Genomic DNA, 6,272 nt, shown 5'->3' with positions numbered 1-6,272 from the left:
ACAAAGGAAGGAGTTGGCTCAGGAGGTCACAAAATGCATTGTATGGTTCAATGACTTAGTGATGATATTAACTTTTCAGAAGTTCAAACAGGAGGAAGGAGACCACACTATCTTTAAGCTTGACGTGCGCTGTGTGTCCTGAGTCACCAGCCTGCCACCTCAGTTGGGCTCTGCTTGCCATTTGCCCACTCAACAAGTCTTAGCTGTTACCACTCCCCTTGTCTTCCCGTTGCTTTGGAGAGTTCCCTCTAATTTTGTGATGTTCCCTGGCTTGTGGCTACTTATGCTCCTGAGCCATTGGAAGTCCTGCTTGCTTCAGGATCATCTAGCTTTCCACGTTGCACTCAGCTCACGGTGGCCCCCAGAGGCTGTCTGTTTCCCTTTGCTTCTTTCCAGTGTAATTTCTTGGCATCATGGGTTTCAAGCAAGGTCTCTGAAGAAGTGTGAAGGACCATTTTGTGGGCTCCATCCTTTGTCATCAGTGATGGTTAGCCATACAAGTAAGACTCTTTATGATACACCTCACTGCCTTTATCTGGGATTCCAATATGACCAAGGGGTTTAAAAGTTTCATGGAAATTGGGTTCATAACAAGCTTAAACTCAGATTACATTTAATATTGAAAAATTACAGAACCAAGTAGCATAAACCCTCTGTGTTGGGGGAGACCAAAAAGTTGCTTCTTTCATCTATGTACCAATGTTCTCTACTTGAATCCTCCTGGGCCTGGAGACGTATTACTTTTGAGGTAGCCCCTGCTGCATTTGGACAGGTCTGACAGAAATTCCTTTTCTTGCTGAGCTGATATTTTCTCTCTTTTTCTGGTTGACATCTGAGACAGCCCATCTTCATTTTTACTTTGAATATCTGCAGGAGAGGCTCATTGCCTCTCAGTCTTCAGGCAGAGTGCCCGTTCCCACTTCCTTCCATTCCACTACTGTGTTCGTACTGCCAGCTTGAGAAGTGATTCATTCATTATAGTCTGTTTCTAGTTCCTATAACAGGAGTTGTTCCTGTCTAGGGATGAGGCCTTATCATTGCTTTCCTTGTGATTGCTTCTGAAATTAGAATCTCAAAAACTCAAAACATTCTTGAGTGTATAATGGGCATAAAAAACATCACAAGGAGATTGTGATGTACAGTTTTCAAATTTTAAATATTAATTCTCCTCTGACCCACTTTACATTTATGTGGTAGCTGTTCCAGACATCTTATCAGCATATGGTGCTTATCCATGTTATATTTTATCTTCTCAGAAAGAACAATTATTTTAAGTCTGGTTTCTGGGTGTAATGTGTTCACTCTCCCCTTTGACTTCACACATCCTCTGTGCTTTGTAAGTGGACCTTTTGTGCCATCATCAAAGCTTAAATGGCCAACAAGACATGAATGAGATCCCTCAAACTGTCCCTAGAAATCCCATTTTCAATGTCCATCTTTTAGCTGGAATATCTATGGTTATCTAACCACCCACATTTTACCTGATTGTAGAAACACTAAATCATTTTCCCCATTCTTCTTAAACAATATTACAAACCATATTGATAAAACTCTTGATGGAAAATTCACAGAATACCCATCTTATTAAAGCAAAAAAGTGAAAATAATTCTGTACAACTGCAAATCTCCAGGGCATCCAGACACTCATGTCTTACTTGCCCATTTTTAGAAGCGTCCAATCACTTTTCCTGGAACTTGTTATATACACTCACCATGTTTAAAGTAGACCCTTGTGGGGAGTTGTTCTAGTGGCATGGAGGGTAAGGGTGGTGGAGACACAATGAGTTATCTGGGCAGAAGACTTTGGAGACCAGCATTGGAGTGAAGACCTAGTTTAATTCAGAAGTTCACTGGCATATATAAACATACACATACACATGCACACACACACACACACACACACACACACACACACACACATCATCATCATCATCATCATCATCATCATCATCATCATCATCATCATCCAATCAGCTAAGAACACATTGCATTATCATCCAAAAATCCTGAATGGTGTGCAACTGTGCTATGTGAGGGTGCACATGAGGAACAGCATGTCCTGGCAGTGTGTCTGTGGACAGAGGGCAGGAATCAGGTAATGCCCTGGGCTCGGCATCATTTTGTGGGTCTCTGATATGTTGGTCCCCATTATGTGTCATGTAGTTCTGGAGATTCAGGTCTGCTTAAGCAGCTGGAGGAACTGGTTGTGCTTCATACATCCCCTGTCTTTTAGAGACACTATCTGGACTGAGCCCTCAGACCCTGAGGTTGAAAACAAAACAAAAGAACCCCAAGCCCCATTCCCCCAGTTTTTCCTTCTTTGACCCCACCAAATTATCATCAAGTCAGGTTTTGAGAACTCATGCTTGCCCAAGCTGGACTTTTTCTACTAGGAAATGCAGTTAATGTGAAGTCATTTGGTGATCATAAGAGTCCCTTGAGGGTGGGTTTGCTCCCCACTCCAAGCCCAGCCAAATCTCACCACATAGACCCTTGGCTGTATTGACCAAATGTCTCTCTCCTCTTATCTTGTTGGTTCAAGATAAGCTGATACAGAGTTGGAGCAACGTTTTTCAATGTTGTTAAAACTGGTTCTAAGTTAGGGAACATGTTACCCTTTTACCACCCAGAGGTAAACAAATTCCAGAAGAGGACCAGTGGCTGACGTTCTGCTCCTCAGTATTCTAGTATTTGGCTTTCAGTATTAAGGTGCATCAAATTGTTGGCGCTCCATCCCTGGCTTCCATCTTTTGGAAGGAACAAGGCATTTGCTATAGAGATAACTTTATCCACTTTGTCTAGAACTTCACAAGATGGCAGTAAGAGAACAGATCGGACAATATCTGAGCAGGTTCATTTTTCACTCTAATGAAGCTCATTTAGATTGCTTAGGATGAGAACGGCTACTGGGTGATGCAGACTCATCTCGCCCATGACTGAAAGAGGCTAAGTAGGAATTCTTATGTTCTTCCCTCCTCTCTCTTCCCTTACCCTCTGCTCTCCTCCGTTTCCCTCACCTTCTCTCCTCTCCTCTTTCCTTTTTAGAAGAAGATCTCATGTAGCTCAGGCTGCCTCCAACTTTCCATGTAGCCAAAGGTGCTCTTGGACTTTTGATCTTCTTGCCTTTACCTCTCAAGTACTGGGATTACAGGGGATCAAACTCAGAGCATTGTGCATTCCAGGCAAACATTCTACTCCCTGAGCTACAGCCCCAGCCCACAGGCATTCTTTCTTTATATCCTTTGGTCTTGTATTTGCCCTAAGAAGTAAATCTCCTGGTTTTGACCATTGGTTTTGCTGCAAAAATTATCAGTAAGGCCCCTCTACTGACTATAAAAGTGTAGAGTTATTTCATCTGGAAATTAGTCTTGTTAGCCTCCTTTTCTGTTTGGTTTTGTTCCTGTGGTCTGTGTATCCACAGTGGATTCTTCAGCTTCCTCTTCTCCCTGCTCCTCTCTGGAGATTGCTGGTGAGTCAATCAGAACAGCCATTTCTCTGGCTTGCAACCAGAGTGAGTCACATTCGCTTCCAGATTCTTGACTCAGAGAGTTATGAATCTTTTACTTCTTGAAAAATCTTCTTCTGTAGGTTTTCAAGAGGGAGCATGTGGTAAGCAGTTTTCTCTCCTGCTAGGTCCTCGCCCTGCTCCCAAGCAATGTCTCTCCTGCTAGGTCCTCACCCTGATCTCAAGCAACGTGATCTGTCTGGAACTTGCCCTCTTCTTTTCTAACCTTGGGTGTATGACTGGTTCACATCTTCTATTCTCACCTCCTGTCTAGTGTTGTTTCCAGGACAGTAGCCAACTCAACCAAATTCTTTTACTGAGACTGTTGCCAGGGGCATTGCGGATGTTTCTGATCTACACCTCTTCCACCCACCCCCACATACAGGGGGAGGGAGGATAAGGAGTAGACGACCATACAGGTGGCAAATGAGTTACAGAGCAGAAGGGGTTGTGCGGTGCAACCTTTCTTTAGCAAGGCATCCAAGAATCTGCTTACTGGTGCTGCTGAAAAAGACTGAGATCTGAGTAGACATCCCAGCAAAGGATTCGACTCCAGGAGAACTAATCTCAAGATTTCTCTTCTGACTCTCCTCATTTTAGTCCAGAAACAACCCAAAGATAATGGAAAGGGAATGGCAGGATGTGACATAGATCAATTTGTTTTAGAGGAGTATGAGGAATGGCATGCTTATAATATTTGAAAGGATGCTACCATCAGTTAGTGATTTTTCTGTTCCCCAGAACTTGATCTTTGAACAACTATGAAGGCAACCAGTTCTCCAAGATTAGTAAGGACCCTGATCTAATTAACCTACAATTAACTATTATTTAATTTATGTGACAAAGGATAGGAGAAGGGAGGATTTTACACTTGCTTCTTGTGGTGTGTGTATATATGTTCTGTATTGTTTTACCCTACACAAAATTTGTAATAAAGAAAGAAGAGATAGATTTCCAAAGCTACAACTGTCTAAGGGTTATAGAAATATAAAGAAAATGGAACCAGGTTCCTTTTGTATAAGAAATATTCAGGGAAAGCCAGTTAACTGTGGCTGTTGTTGGTAATGCTGTCTGAGGGGAGCACTTGTAGAGGACTGAGGCTGGTCAGGATATGCACAATGGCTGGGCAGGGTACTCAGGGGCTGGGGCTGGGTGCAGTGTCTAGTCTGGGTGTAGTGTCTGGTCTGGGTGCACAGTAGTTGATTTCCATACACAGTATCTAGTTGAGGTTTAAAGGGGCTGGTTGGGCTGCACAGTGACCATTGTCTTCTGACTGAGAGAAATAGAGATATAACACTTACAATTCTTAAATCTGGGATCACAGTAACTTAGAATCTTAGCATGGTGCTTTGGTCATGTTTCAGAGGGTGTCCACTAGACCGAGAGATTCATGGTCTCAGGGACATTTTGGCTACTCTGGGATAAGAGAACGACTAGTTGAGTTGTTTGTCTTTGAACATGATAAAACATTAAACGCCATATAACAATTTTAGAACATGTTGATTTAGAACAGTTTGTTTTTGATCTTTCAAACCTAATTTATTTTACAATGAAAACAATCTTAGCTTACTAAATATCACTCTAGTTCTAATATGTGACAAAGCTAGTGGTTGGAGATGTGTACCAGATTAGCTTATTAATTGTCACTTTTTCCTTCATTCTTTTTCTTTGACCATCCCCCTGTCCTCTCTCCCTTTCCAGCTTGCCTTTTCCAAGTCCTTTTCTTGTAATGCAGTGTTTCAAAGTGAACAGAAGAGGGCACTATGCTGCAGCAAGTCTGGACATCAAGTACCTGAAAAGACAAAGTGGTGAGAAACTCAAAGAGAGAATGAGCTCATAAATGTTGTTACATACATGAGTGCTTATTGGAGTTTAATTACAGTAATTTACACAGACCTGACATGATCGTATGGCTCATAAAACAAATAATTTTAACAGCATGGTCAGTGAGGTACCCTTTCCTCTATGAAAAGCAATTATTTTTCAGCTCTTTAGTCCTTAATAGGATACTCTGTCAAAAGAAGACAAGTTGTACTAACTCGTGTGACTTTTCAGCGTGTTACTGATTTACTGGTTGTCTCTACTGTATAATTTCTTATTTTTTTTTAACTTAGTAAGCATACTTCAGCTTTCCCAAGATAATTAGGTGGATAAACAAAATGTTCAAGAGGCATCGATTAGACTTTTTATCAGAGACATACACACAGCATAGCTTTTACAAATGTATAGACTTCTCCTTAGAGACTTGGTCCCAAATTGGAGTTCCTAGAATTTACGAGGGACAAAGCAGGCTATTTTCCTAAACAGAACAAGATCCCATATACTCTTTAAGAATAGAGAAAAGAGAGGAACCCTCACAGCCTCTAGAATCTCACTGGAGCTAAGAATTTAACAGCACAAATGCATGCTGGAATACTCAACGACTTTAAAACAAATTGGGCATTGTTCCAGAACATCCCTATCAGCATATGATTTTCTTGTACACAGATATAAACCTTTCCTTTTTAAAGAAGTCAAAATATTATCCCATGCATATGTGAACAGTCACACCTCTAACAGGTCAAGAATTTGGCAACTGTTTGCTCTGAAATGAACAGTCTACTAATATACATTGAATATTCTTTTATAGTGCTTAAAGAGATGTTTAAGTAATCAACATTATTGTATTTTTCAATTTAGATCTTTACATTGTAGAAATCAGACAAGTAAGAAGGGGAGAGAGAGAGAGAGAGAGAGAGAGAGAGAGAGAGAGAGAGAGAGAGAGAGA

The sequence above is a fragment of the Mastomys coucha genome, unplaced genomic scaffold, assembly GCF_008632895.1.
Source record: "Mastomys coucha isolate ucsf_1 unplaced genomic scaffold, UCSF_Mcou_1 pScaffold6, whole genome shotgun sequence".
Taxonomy (NCBI): domain Eukaryota; kingdom Metazoa; phylum Chordata; class Mammalia; order Rodentia; family Muridae; genus Mastomys; species Mastomys coucha.
The sequence above is the reverse complement of the archived record's forward strand: the minus strand, read 5'-3'. Positions refer to the sequence as shown.